Source organism: Chiloscyllium plagiosum, unplaced genomic scaffold (genome assembly GCF_037043375.1).
Source record: "Chiloscyllium plagiosum isolate Xiang-an unplaced genomic scaffold, Cpla_swu_hap1 HiC_scaffold_3, whole genome shotgun sequence".
NCBI lineage: Eukaryota > Metazoa > Chordata > Chondrichthyes > Orectolobiformes > Hemiscylliidae > Chiloscyllium > Chiloscyllium plagiosum.
In genome coordinates this window covers 136,522,488-136,537,213 of record NW_028270141.1, presented here as the reverse complement: position 1 = coordinate 136,537,213, position 14,726 = coordinate 136,522,488, and the positions used below count along the sequence as shown (strand labels likewise).

Here is a 14,726-nt window from a genome sequence, read left to right as displayed (position 1 = left end):
AAACTAAAAAAGGCATATGTGTACACACAATAGACAGGAGGATGAAGAAGGGGAATGTAAAAAATTAAGAGATCAGTGAAAACAATAAGAGAGGAAAAGTAAAAGTATAAATTAAATTGCCAAGGAATGTAATCATAATTAAAAGAAAAAAAGGATAACAACATGGCGCCTAACAGATATACATGGTAAACTCACTAATAATGACAGTCTGCATGGCATTGAGGACGGTGGCGGAGAGGAGGTCAAGGAGAAGATGATTATTAATTAATAAAGTTACCGACCAGAACTTGAGGCCATAACTATAATATAGTTACTAATGAATCCAATTGGAAAAGAAATACAAGCGAAACGCCTTTGCCACTCAAAAGTGGAATCTCGAGGAGTCGGTATGGCAAGTAGCATAGACACATTCAATGGGAAGTGAGATGAGCCTATCAGAGTGAAAGGAATAAACAGATACATTAATGGGGTTATTGGATGAAGAAGGATGATATGAGACATGTGTGAAGAATGGACCAAATGGGTTGAGTGGCCTATTTCTGTACTATAAATACTTTGACAGAAAAGGTCTCTGTCCAGGTCCAGGCAGAGCCAGGACTTTCTTTCTTTTTGGGAAGTCATCTTTCCCTTACAATTTCCTGCCCCTCTGCGGTGGCGATGCCTTCTTATTCATTTTTGGAAAAAGATATGTTTGGGAGATGTGTGCTTCGCTGGCTGGGCCAGCAGTTACTACCCATCCCTGGCTGCCTTTTTAAAGGTGATGATTATTTGTTATCATGCTCTACATCGGCACACTCTTTCTTTAATTTTTATCTTTGTCCAGGCTGATATTTCTCCCTCTTCTCAAATTTTACAACTTTCCCTCCTGTGAGGTTTCTCAGAAAAAAGGTAATAGATAAACCAGAGAAAGTGAAAAGTGCCACTGACATGCTGAGGATCACCAATGGGATGCCACAGGATCAGTTTTATGCTGCTGTATTATTTGGCCCGTGCTGTGAAATAGCTCGTACTGCAGACCCTATTTATAAAAAGCTTTAAAACAAAACCAAAAAATGTTTGAAACCTCATCAAAGACCTTAGCTTTTCCTCAAAAGATTTATATACTCTGTATGATCTTATAGTTAAGAATGATAGAATTCAGAATCTGAAAGTTGCAGTAATAAGACTATAAGAGATAGGAGCAGACATGAGCCATTCAGTTGACCGAGTCTGCTCCCCCATTCAATGAGATCGTGACTGATCTGATAATCTTCAAATCCATTGTCCTGCCTTTTCCCCATAACTCAGCACACACCTGAATTAGCAGCTGAGAATATCCTCAGACCTGTCCCTGCTTTGCTGTCAAAACATCCTCAAGAAGTGGCAGCACGGTGGTTCAGTGGTTAGCATTGCTGCTGCACAGCACCAGGGACCCGGGTTCAATTCCATCCCTCATGTGGCTGGTTGTGTGGAGTTTGCATATTCTCCTTATGTCAGGGTGGGTTTCCTCCCACAGTTCAAAGATGTACAGGTTAGGTGGATTGGCCAAGCTAAATTGCACATAGTATCCAAGGATGTGTAGGTTAGGTTCATTAGCCGTGAGGAATGCAGGGTTACAGGGATAACGTAAAGAGTGGATCCAAGTGGGATACTCTTCGGACAATCAGCATGGAGTCGATGGCCTGCTTCCACACTGTAGGGATTCTATGATTCTACGCACAATGGAGAAAGTCTCAGGTGAAAACAAGGTTTCCATTGCCAAGTTACAGTAACAGCTCAGGAACCCACTGCACTTTGGCGAATCAAATTGAATAAACATTAGCTGAACACAGAACAAATTCTTTGCAGCTCTGAAAACACCAACTGTCAAAAACCCTAGGGATCCTTCTGAGGGCTGACAGTGGTTAAAAAATATGCAAATGAGTGAATGATGTGTGTATTGCCCATGTTAAAGATAGGGAATATGTTGCAAGTCAAACTATATACACAAAGAGAGTTCAGAGGTACAATTTGCCAAATTGACAAAAATAACATGCCACGAGACATGAAGTAAATATTTATTTCCCTGCAGGATCAAATTTCTCAGCAACAAATCAAAAATATATCGAATCTTTTGCAATATAGGTAGATTCAAAGTGCAATCTGGCTGCAACACTGACAGTGTACAGGCACAGTGACAGTGTCCTTACCTGAGAGCCAAAAGGTTCTTGGTTCAAATCCTAGAGGTGGAGAATAACATTGCTGATTTTATTTATTATTGTCACATGTACCAAAACACACATGTAGAAAGTATTGTTTTGCATTCTAACCAGACAAATGATACTTTACATAAACATATCAATGTAATAGAACAGAACGCAATATATAGTATCAGCTGCAGAGAAGGTGCAGAGAAAGATCGACTCTCAGAGAGATCCATTCTTAAGTCTGGTAACAGTGGGGAAGAAGCTGCTGTTAAATCTGTTGGTACGTTTTCAAACTTTTATAACTTCTACCTGATGGAAAAGGGTGGAAGAGAGTATAACTGGGTGAGAGGAGTCTTTGATTATGTTGGTTGCTTTCCCGAGGCAGTGCTAAGTGTAGATGGAGTCAGTGGAATGAAGGCTGGTTTTCACAATGGACTGGACTGCATTCATGACTCTCAGAATTTCTTGCAGTTGCCATACCAAGCTGTGAAATAGGTTGTTCAGAAGCTAGGTACACCTGACTGGGGTAGCATACTGAAAATCAAGTCCTGTTATAGAGTCAGAGAGTCATAGAGCATGGAAACAGACCCTTCAGTCCAACCAGTCCACGCTGACAATATTCCCAAACTAAACTAGTTCCACCTGCTTGTCTCATATCCCTCTAAACCTTTCCTGTTCATGAACTTATCTCTTTTGTCTTATGTCTTAAATGTCTTATGTGTTTTAAATGCTGTAACTGTACCTGCAGCCACCATTTTCTCTGACATTTCATTCCAGACATGGACCATTCTCTGTGTAAAAATAGTTGCCCCTTGTGTCCCTTTTAAGTCTTTCTCCTCTAACCTTAAAACTATGCCTCCTAGTTTTGAACTCCTCAATGCTAGGGAAAAGATCTTTGTTACTCACCTTATCTATGCCCCTCATGATTTTATAAACCTCAATAAAGTTAGCCCTCAAACTCCAACGCTCCAGTAAAAGAAGCCCCAGTTTATTTTTATATCGCTAACCCTCCATTCCCAGCAACATCCTGGTAAATCTTTTCTGAATCCTCTCCAGTTTAATAATATCCTTTCTATAACAGGGCCAGGAGAGCTGCATACAGTATTCCAGAAGAGGCCTCAAGAACATCCTATGTAACCGCAATATGAGGTCCTAACTCCAAGACTCAAAGGTCTGAGCAATGGAGTCATCATAAAAGGTTAAGATTTTATAAAAGTACTCAGATTGGCAGAAAGTACATATCAGGTTTCTGTGCTTTACATGAATGACTATTTAATGCAAGTAAATAGATTCTAGCTACAAGTAAATGATTATAAATCATCGATATATAACACTGCACGTTATAACAACAGCCCCCTTCCTTATAAACATTCCCTCTACATACTCATATGAACAACAAACACAGACAGGAATAAAAAGGGTGCTATGGGAGGAGGGAAAAAGTGGGAAGGCACTTCAGTGGTCCACAGGATTTGATGAGATAATTCGTGGGCTGATCAAAATACTGCTTTATAATCATTCTTCTTCAGAAACTCTCATTTGTTTGCGGGAAGCATGGGGTGACTGTTTCTCACTTATAACAGTCTTTGACTTCAATAAAAAGTCATAGCTACAGCAAGTAGAAATGAAAAATAAACCACTTATTTTAGGATGGCACGGTGGCTCAGTGGTTAGTACTGCTGCCTTGCAGCACCAGTGACTTGGGGTTGATTCCCACATTGGGTAACTGTCTGTGTGGAATTTGCACATTCTCCCTGGGTCTATGTGGGTTTCCTCTGGATGCTCTGGTTTTCTCCCACAGTCCAAAGATGTGCAGGTCAGGTAAATTGACCATGCTAAATTACCCCATAGTGTTGGTGCATTTATCAGGAGTAAATATAGATTAGGGGGATGGGCTGGACGTCTGAGGGCCAGTGTGAACTTGTTGGGCCAAATGGCCTGTTTCCACACTTTAGGAATTCTAATCATTCAGGCATGAGATGCTTTTTGACTGCAGAGCAAAAACAGCTGCTTCTTCTCCAAGAGTCCAATAGTTTCTGCCAAAAACATTCAAAGACCCAAGCTGTGAAGCTTTGTGGGAACCAATCACATAGTTGTTGGTAAGCTGAAGGCCTTTATCGTCAATAACTGGTCACTAGCCCACAGACCAATCAGCTACCTATTGCCAGCCAAGCCCCATTTATACACACACCTCAGCTCCAACTCTTCTGCAAATTAAGCTTCCATTGCTGCTTGAACAAGCAGCTGAGTAAACAGTACTTACAATGAGTATCAGATTACTTGCTTTTAAAAAGTGCAGCAATCCTTGGTTCTGTAAAAAGTTTATTTTCTTATTATAATCCGCAATTAAAATACAGAAAAATGACAGGATACAGTATTTACAACAGTTAAGTAAATATGTTCCTAAGTTAGTGTGTCATATCTATTTGAATACAACTCAAGTATGGCTCATTAGGTTATGTTTCCAATTACATTTTCAGCTCTATACTTTCAAAAAAATGACTATTTTGTTAAAAGCCAAGTAAAATTATCAGCATTTCATCCTCCTCCAAAGTTTAAAAACAAAGTTTCAGTGAAACACAGAGGGCTAAAACACTCAAGTTTTAAGTAATTTAATCTGAAACAGACTCCATCATGTGTTCTGTTCTGAGCAGAGGACCAGAAGCTGCCAAGGTCACCTCTTCACTCTGTAAGGCTGACTGAGCATTGCAATCAATCACATTTGTCTTCACTTCTCAAAGCAGTTTCTCAATAATTTTCTTCCCTCAATTCAAAATTGGAAACACATTTTAAATGTAGCTTTGACTTGATTTTGTCTACATTATGCAACACATTTAAAGTATTTTCTTTAGTTAACACATTCAAAATTTTCTGTGGTGCATCTTTGAACATGTTCCAGGATAAGGGAAAAGGCACAGAGCAGATCTTTTGTTTTGGTTTCAGGAGAGTTCATTTACACGGTACTAAATACTTTTGAGGAAGACAGTGCTCAGATATTAGATCGTGAGCAGAGTGTGAATGGGGTTCTTTGTCATAATTGTTCTGCCAGTAATCAGCAGTTCAACATTCATATAACAATGTTGCAACCTGACCTTTGCTGTGGTGGAGTGGTAAACTGTGAGGCTGTTTAAACACAAAGGCAATACTGTTATAAGCCTGGAATTATCTAGAGACTGGGAATAAAGAAATAATCAAACTAAATGTCAGAATTTTCAGTAGGTTTAACAACTTGTATGAAATGAAGAATCATTTTCCCTATAATGTCCCATCAGTAGTTCACCCCGCTCAACCTTGTTCAGGCACCATCACAGAAATGTGGTAAGCTATCCATCTTCAGGAAGTCAAGGAGGATTATTTCTGAGACATTCATATCAATGCAGCTCAAGTGGCCTCCTGTGCTTGTGCACATTTAATGTCCTGATATCCTCAGGGAAAACATCCTTTCCAAAGAATTGCATCTAATGAAGGACTCCCATTGATACATACTTCAAAAAAACTCACATATGTGACTGAAATCACAGCTGTATGGAACACACTCCACACCCTACAAACTGATGGCAGCACCACCTGGCAGTGGCATACTCTCTGGAAACAGGCCTATATGTGATCTCATATGAACATACATATAAAATATGAATAGAAGTAGGCCATTCAGCCCCTCAAGCCTGCTCCACCATTCAATAAGATCTTGGCTGATCTGTTGGCATTTCAAATTCTGCATTCCCATATAGCCGCAACATATGCCTAATAAGAATCTATCAATCTTGACCTTTAAAACATTCAATAACTCTGCAGTCCCACATTTCTAATCAACACCAGCTTGATAGGTGTTGACCCTACCTTTGCAATTCACAAATCATAACAAAGGTTTTCAACCAAAACTCAGTTCCACTGGTGTCTAACATTTAGCAAAATTAATCCTTTGTAACCTGGTTGCATGTTCATTTCAATAATCTTGTGCTCCTATGATGTACATCTTCAACTTGGGAAGTTAAAGCTGGTAATCAACCTCACAGAGGTTGAGGTTCTGCTGTAAACCGCAATAGCTGAGAAAGGACTGGGCCAGTGAGCTACACTGCACGAATGCGTGCAGGTCTCTTGTGTGGCAGAGGAGTAGACATGTTGCCAGTCTGGCATGTGCTTCTCCTCTGGCATCAAATGAATGTCCTAGCCCTGCTGAAAGATGTGAGCATAGGAGTGAATTAACACAATTCTTTGTAAATCCCCTCCAATTCTGTGTCCTAATGCCAAAGTGACAATTGTCTTAGCTTCTCGACAACAATGTGAGCGCCACCAAAACAGTCACAGCAACCAAGATAGTCTCCACTGTGGTGGTTACCACTTCCACATTCTTGACCACTCATTCCATCCACCTGGGTCAGATTAGCCTCAAAGTTAAGCTTCAACTAGCTGGTGCGAAACTTACTTTGTTTGAACCAGTGTTTGTGTAAACTTGCTCTTCGATTGTTACATGTACTGGCAGTATTTATCCATCAGCCTTGAAGTCAACATGATTAACCTACAGTAGGATCACGTAGCGAGTCTTGTGAATTGAGTTTCATTTTAAAGCATGCTTTAAATGGCATCCCATTCCTCCGCACATAAAGTCAGTAATTCATCATGTGACAACTCCTTCTTAAACTAAGCCTCTGAAGAATGCATGATACCAGTCACTGAGCTGACACTTGCTGTGGTTAAAACCATAATGCTGCACCTTCAGGAAGGCTGACGTTTTAGCCAAAATTTTGTTTGTAAACCTCAACAAAAGAAGCATCAATACCAATCACTTGTGGTTGAGGTACAGAGCTAGAATAAATCCTCTATTCTGCACTAGTCTGGGGCTTTCTTGTTTTTAGAGGTAAAAGATGCACCACAAATAAGTCTTAGCAGAAGAGCAATTTATCTTACGTAGCAAGATAAGGTCAGTTACATCATAGTAACAATCAAAGAGCTGCATAAATAATGAGTAAAAAGACTTGACTACCTCGAACTGCGAGTGCCCAAACACCCCAAGGCTCCACTCATTTGCTGTATTATACATCCTTTTAGGCAGGCCTCCGCTTAGTTCACATGTTAATGCTTTCATATTTATTACCCTACACAATAATAGTCATTCCTGCAACGCTAAGATACTGCTGCTGATGTGGGGCATCACGCAGTTAATTCCAAATGATTGTTTACCTCATAATACTTCAGTGCTGAAAACAGAAGATCCCGAATGATAGGTTACAGAATCACAGAAGTGTAACTGCACAAAAGGAGACCGTTTGGCTCAGCGCACCTGCACGGCTCACTCAAAGAACATCGTTACCAAGTGCCAATTTCCAACTTTGTCCCCATACCCTTGCACATTATTTCTCACTACATAATTGTCCGATGCCCTCTTAAGTGTCTCAGTTGAACTTGCCTGCCTCCACCACACTTCCAGGTTCACGTGCCATACCAAACTACTCACTAGATGAAAACATTTTTCTTCACCTCATGCTTGCTTCTTTTGCAGATTACTAAATCCATGCCCTCTATTTCTTGTTGCTTTTTGAAATGGGAACAGTTTCTCCCTACAGTAGGGAGAAACTCTATCCAGCCCTTTCATGATGTTGAAAACCTCAATCAGATCTCCTCTTAGCCTTCTTTGCTCCAGGGGAACAGTCCCAACTTCGTATAACTGTCCTCATCACTGAAGTTTGGCATCCCTAGAACCTTCTTGTAAACCATTTCTGTACTCTCTCCAATGCATTCACGTCTTTCCTATAATGTGGTGCCCACAACTGTGCACAATACTCCAACTGGAATCTAACAAGGTATCTTTACAAGTTCAAGATCGCTTCCTTGCTTTGTGCCTATGTTTAAAGCCAAGGATACTCTAAGCTTTACTTACTGCTCTCTCTACCCGTCTTGATATTATCATGATCTGTGTATATATCTACACACAGATTTTATATATATATTGTTATATACCCACACAAATATACAAATGCAATAATTTGAAACTTGGCATTTGTGTATTTGTCTTGATGAGTGCAAAATGAAAAGCTTCAGGAACATGCCTCTCTTTTCAGCAAGTTCATACGTTGTTCTATTTTTTCTGTATTTTACTGCACTAATTTTCAGACTTCAACACCTGGCTTAAATTTAGGCATTAAGCACGTGCTTTCCATGTTGGTCATCTGTTTTTGATCAAGCTGAAGACTTCAGTCTCCCTGCAATGAGTGTCTCCTGTCCCAAATGACAGCAGTTTCCCAGATAGGCGTCAAGCCAAAAACACAACTGAGATCAACAGAGTTCAACCACACTGCCTACTGTATATGAACTTCAAAACAGAATTGTCCTTGCAAAGAGAACACAACAGAACTAACACGAAACAATTGTATTTCACATGCCATCAATGTAGATAAGAATCAGTCTGTTCAAGTGACAGCACTCTAAATTTCAAGTCAGTTTTTGGCCTATAGTCAATGCTGACTGACACTCTCCTGATACTTTGTATATTGTGCACATTAGTTACACTGATTTGTTTTTTGGAGTTGATATCCGTGTTACAACTTGGACTCCTTCTGCATTTATGAGAAAACACTCAAAGCAATCATTAACACCCAAAGGGAAGTCTGCACCTAACCACAAATTGAAATTTGAACTACCAGCAAAGCCTAAAATAGTCTACACATCCCTCATTCCTTCTGCACCATCCAGGCAGCATTCAATCAGAAGTATAGAACCGCATTCTGGGAAAACCATCAAGTAATGCTTAAAACAGAGGCATCAACAGAAGCTATAACACAATATGCTAGGCTGCAAAAATAGTATTTTAGACAGCCAATTGATATCTCAAACAAAAGTATGAAGTCAAAGCTCTGCAAACCTTACCATGTCATGGCAAGGGATGGGGTGGAACAATTGAGTAACTAGTGAAGAAGATACTGTACAATGAACAAGGAGATGGGAACATGTCGAAGTGCCTTCTCAGTAAACAAATTTCCAAATGACTGTGCTTCACTATGCCTCCAAAATCACCTCTGTGGGCCTGGGAAAGGCCAGCTGTTCACTTTTTTCTTTCTCCATAGATGCTGCCAGATGTTGGCGGCACAGTGGCACAGTGGTTAGCACTGCTGCCTCACAGCACCAGAGACCCGGGTTCAATTCCCAACACAGGCGACTTTCTGTGTGGAGTTTGCACGTTCTCCCCGTGTCTGCGTGGGTTTCCTCCGGGTGCTCCGGTTTCCTCCCACAGTCCAAAGATGTGCGGGTCAGGTGAATTGGCCATGCTAAATTGCCCGTAGTGTTAGGTAAGGGGTAAATGTAGGGGTATGGGTGGGTTGCGCTTTGGCGGGTCGGTGTGGACTTGTTGGGCCGAAGGGCCTGTTTCCACACTGTAAGTAATCTAATCTAACTAATCTAACCTGTTGAGTACTTCCAGCATTTTCTCTATTTATGTAACAGATTGAAAAGTTGGTTCCATAACAAGCTAATTATTTTTCTTTTGTTGATTGATTTATGGATGATTATTAAGCAAACAATTGAAGAATAAAGCAGCACACATTAAGATACTGCTTTTTCACCTCTGTGCCCAAGCCCAAGTCCAGTGGAGTGTCACAGGATTGAGGACCGGATACCAAGGACAATATGCTATAATGGCATGAATTTCAGCAGACGCAATGTAAAGGCCATGAGTGCAAAGTTAACTTCGCACCTAACTCAAGGGCAATCAGCCTTTCGCTCAATCAAAAACACAGTGGGCATTATAAATTTTAAAATACACTTAAGAAAATGGCTTGCTTCTTCATGACTTCTTAAAATTCATTCACAGAAAGAGGGCTAGACCAGCATTTATTGCCCATCCCTAATTGCCCAGAGACCATAAAATCAACCACAATGCTGTGGGTCTAGAGTCACATGTAAGCCAGGCCAGGTAAGGATGGCAATTTCCTTCCCGAACCAACATTAGTGAACCAGATGGGTTTTTCTAACAACGGTCTCATGGATATCATGAGACTCCTAATTCCAGATTTTAATTGAATTCAAATTCCACCATCTGTCATGGCAGGATTAAAACCTGGGTCCTCAGATCGTTATCTAGGCCTCTGGATTAACAGTCCAGCAATAATATCATGAGGCCATCACCTGTCCCATGACTGAAACAAGAGAAGCAAGTACATCTATGCAATGGCCTAATTCACAAACGTGGTGTGTGAACTCAGGTCTACTTTTTAACTGTGCAAGGAAGCAGTTTTACACATGTAGATTTTGCTTTAACGTATGCAGCCATTCTTAAAGGTTTCTTTAAATGAAAACTGGATCTTCCTTTCATTTCTTCAAATTAGACATCAACAATGTTTCCTCACCCACCCAAGCCTCAACCAGACTCAGTATAGAAGGCAACCCAATGTAACTCAATGCTGAATGGCAATCTCAATCTTGTCATAGGATGGCTCGTGTGAAAGGTGGGTCAAGAGGAATGTACTTTGAATTTGAGGAAGTGGAGTGGGAGGTAGAGAGTTTAAATCAATGCTGGAGACTGAAAGAAAAGCAAAAGGTCATTACACTTTCCAGCATTAAAGATCCTTCCAATTCTTGATGGATAGAAAATTCAGCCACTTATAAGCACAAAGGCCAATTTGAGAACTGAAAATAGAAATGTCTTTTAGTGCATTGAGGGTTTTGCTGCCAAGAGTAAGTTCTATTTGTCCGGAATGCCATCGATAATGTTCAGTCTCAATGAACACATACACACACAATTACCACATAATTACAATGCATGGCAATAGCAAGACAGCTGTTCCTAAATCTAGCCCTTTAGCCATTACAAGCCAGTGCTTCATGTGAATGTTTCATGACAAGTTTTAAGGTTTGAAGCTTTCTAACGGGGGAGCCAAATCCTTTAGTCCCAAATCCTGAAATTACAATTTCTTTATCTTTTTTGGTGTGGTCAATGTTCATCTTGCAGAGAGCTGGGGGAAGATTAACCAAAAATATCCAATGGTTTTGGACTAGGTAGAGGTCAGGTGAATTAAACTCATTTAAAGAAAACAGTTTTCTGAACAAAGTCACCAATTTGGTTTTAACTGAGGTGGGTGGATGCTCAACCCATTCCAATATTGGAAAGCTGGTACTTTAAATAAGATATATAGTAATCACAATGAAACTTGGCAGCTACATCCAAGTGAGGGTTTGCTGGGTCCAGGAGAGGAATCTTTACCCTCTTACCTGAGCAAAACTTAGCAATAAACTGCAATCAAGCCAATTACTCAGATTTGAGGGACAAGTTGGCTGAGATAGATTGATAGCTGAAAATGTGTTGCTGGAGAAGCGCAGCAGGTCAGGCAGCATCCAGGGAACAGAAGAATCGAAGTTTCGGGCATAAGCCCTTCTTCAGGGCTTATGCCCGAAACATCGATTCTCCTGTTCCCTGGATGCTGCCTGACCTGCTGCGCTTCTCCAGCAACACATTTTCAGCTCTGATCTCCAGCATCTGCAGACCTCACTTTCTCCTCTGAGGTAGATTTGTAATTTAGAAATAAAGGTATGCCAGTAGTTAAGTAAGAGCAAACATGTCAAGTAGTATTTCACAGTTTTCAATGAATATTCCATTGTAAGACAAAGCTCCACAGGAAAACAATCCAACTTGGCATTCAATGAAAAACAGGCTTACAATAATTGCCTGGAGTAGTAATAAGGTTGAGGACTGGTTCCTTAGATTCTGGAACAGTTGGAAGATAGCCAATGCAATTCCATTGTGTCAGAAAAGAGAGCAAAGAATCACAACGAACCTCAGGCCAGTTGGCCTAACATCAGTTGTCAAGAAAGGAAATGATAATAGGACATTTAGAAATCAAATGATAAAAAGATAGAGCCAACATTGTTTTATGAAAGGGAAACTGAAAAGGGATTTGACACATCTAGAAATTGCTGGAAAAGCACAGCAGGTCTGGCAGCATCTGTGAACAGAAATCAGATTTAATGTTTCGGTGTGAGTGACCATTCCTCAGTTCCTCTTTTCCAGCAACTTCTTGTTTTTGTTTCTGATTTACAGCATTTGCAGTTCTTCTAGTTTTCATCTGATAAATCTATTTGAGAATGTAACGAGCAGTGTAAATAAAAGGAAAACCATAAATGTAGTTTATTTGGCTTTTCAAAAGACATGCCAAATAAAAGGTTACTGCAGGAGGTAAAGAATCAAGAAACAAAATTGGTCAAAGCACAAAAATAGCAGGGAAACAGACCCTTCGGTCCAACCAGTCTATGCCGACTATAATCCCAAACTAAACTAGTCCCACCCTGCCTGCACTTGGCCCATATCCCACCAAACCTTTCCTAGTCATGTGCATATTCAAATGTCTTTTAAACATTAGAACTGTACCTGCATCCGCTACTTCTTCTGGAAGTTCATTCCACACATGAATTGCTCTATGTATAAACAAATTGCTCCTCACGTGTTTTTTAAATATTTCTCCTCTCACCTTAAAAATATGTCCCCTACTCTTGAAATCCCCCATCCTAGAGAAAAGACACCTGCCATTCACCTATCATTTTCAGGTTATTTGCAGGTTGGCAGGGTGTTGCTTGTGGAATACAACAAGGATCAATGCTTGGACAACATTCTAAAATGAGATAATAGGCCAGATTTTTAATGTCCCTATCTCTAAGCCAGAAAGCCTGAGTTCAAGTCCCACCAGCTCCAGAGGTATCTCAAAACATGCCTGAACAGGATGAAGATATCTAATTTTGCTGAGTTGGACTACCTCCAGAGTCCTGAAAATGGCAGGAAGGAAATGGATACTAAAGTCCTGCCCCAATTTTCACTCAGATCCTACTTTTGCCAGTGGAGGGAAAGGGGATCAGATTGTGAATAATACAGGTGGACAGTTCCAGGAATTCAGTTGTACAGATAGCTCAGGTTGTTTTCCTTACAGAAGAAGGTTAAGAGGAGATTCGGTGGAAATGTTCGTAATCATGAAGATAGAGTAAATAGAGGGAAACGGTTTCCATTGGGAACTGAAAGAACCAGATATGACTGGCAAAAAAAGGATTAAAGGAAACTGTCTTACATAAAAAACGGAATGTATGATTGATGTCTTGAACGCATTCCCTCAGAGTGTGTTCCAGTTAAAGCTTTCAAAGGGGAATTGGATAAGCACCTGAACAGAAAAAAAAGATTGGGTGGGCTATCACATAAAGACTATAAGATTTGCTCTTCTAAAAAACCAACATCAAAAGGAAAGGTCAAGTTTCTTCTTTCGGGGCTTGAATAATTCTTAAATTATAATATTGATATTAAACTCACTAGTTTGCTCTTCTCACTTACTTTGAATAAATGTCATACATTTACTATCCTTTGAAGCCAGCCCTGCACCTAAGCAGGATAGGAAGCTTATAGCCAGCAACTTCAGAATTTCTACCCTCACTTCTCTGATCAGCTCAATATGCATCTGATTTGAACCAGATGATTTTAAGTATACTAGCTTTGCTAGAACCACGTTTTAATATCTATGTTTATCTCATCAAGTACTACTAAAGAAATCACTGCACTTAAACATAACTTTTGAAATGTTTCCAGCCAATGAAGCATTTTTGAAATGTAGTCACGGATGCCTTCTGAGAAAAGTGGCAGCACACGGCAAGATCCCACAAACAGCAACGTATTAATGACCTGTTAGCAGTCTGTTGAGAGATACGTTTTAGCCAGGATACAAGGAAACTCCTTTGTTCTTTTGTTTTGAAGTTGTGCCTTGTAATAAACTTTTACATTTACCCAAAAGAGCTGACAAGGCCTTGGCTTCATATGTCAGTTGAACATCTACACCTTCAATTGTGTGTCACTCACTCAGTACGGCATTGAAGTGTCAAGGGAAAGAAATCAATTTTCAGAACATTTTTTCTGCCAGCTCAGTTAAGTTCTTTTCTTCCAGAGAGGAGGGAAGAAACCTGATGCAAGACATTTTTTGTTGAGATTCTAGGTGCAGATTAGGTTGTTTTCCACAGGGCTGAAATATTCAGTCCAAAATTCACCAACTTAATCATCTTAAAAGGATTGTTATGCAAGTGTACAAATAAATGTTTTCATACAGGGCATTCAAAGGACATAGTACACAGGAATATAAAAAAGCAAAGAGATTTATTTTTAGCATTTGACTTAAAAAGAAACTGCAAGAGAAATCAAGTATTTATGACCAAAAGTGAGGATATTTTACAGTAGAGACATATGGAAGTTGGTATTTTGTCTTCAAATATTGATACATCAGTTGTGATCCAGACCAATTCACATTCAGTTTCTCAAAAGGGTCACTGAACCAAAGTGTTGGGGCAAATATTTGTATTTTACATGGTTTACATCCAAGGACTATTATACTCCTGTAAAACTTGCACAATAGGTAGAGCAGGAAAAGGCCACATTAAAGAGCACAAAGGCATTTTATCATGAGAAAATGGCACTCAAAATTTCCAACACCCAGATGTAATGCTACCTATCACTCTCAATTTTTATCCCATTCAATTCTCAATGATAATCTGTGGAAGCTAGTCACATATGTATCCATCTATGCCTGATGTACTATGTTTGACAGATGT

The 14,726-nt window shown here is 39.9% G+C and overlaps 1 protein-coding gene across 1 annotated transcript in view; it reads right to left on the bottom strand.

The window, feature by feature from the left end:
- mertka (c-mer proto-oncogene tyrosine kinase a) overlaps positions 1-14,726 on the bottom strand; it is a 122,270-nt gene that overhangs the window by 76,307 nt on the left and 31,237 nt on the right. The window lies entirely within an intron of this gene.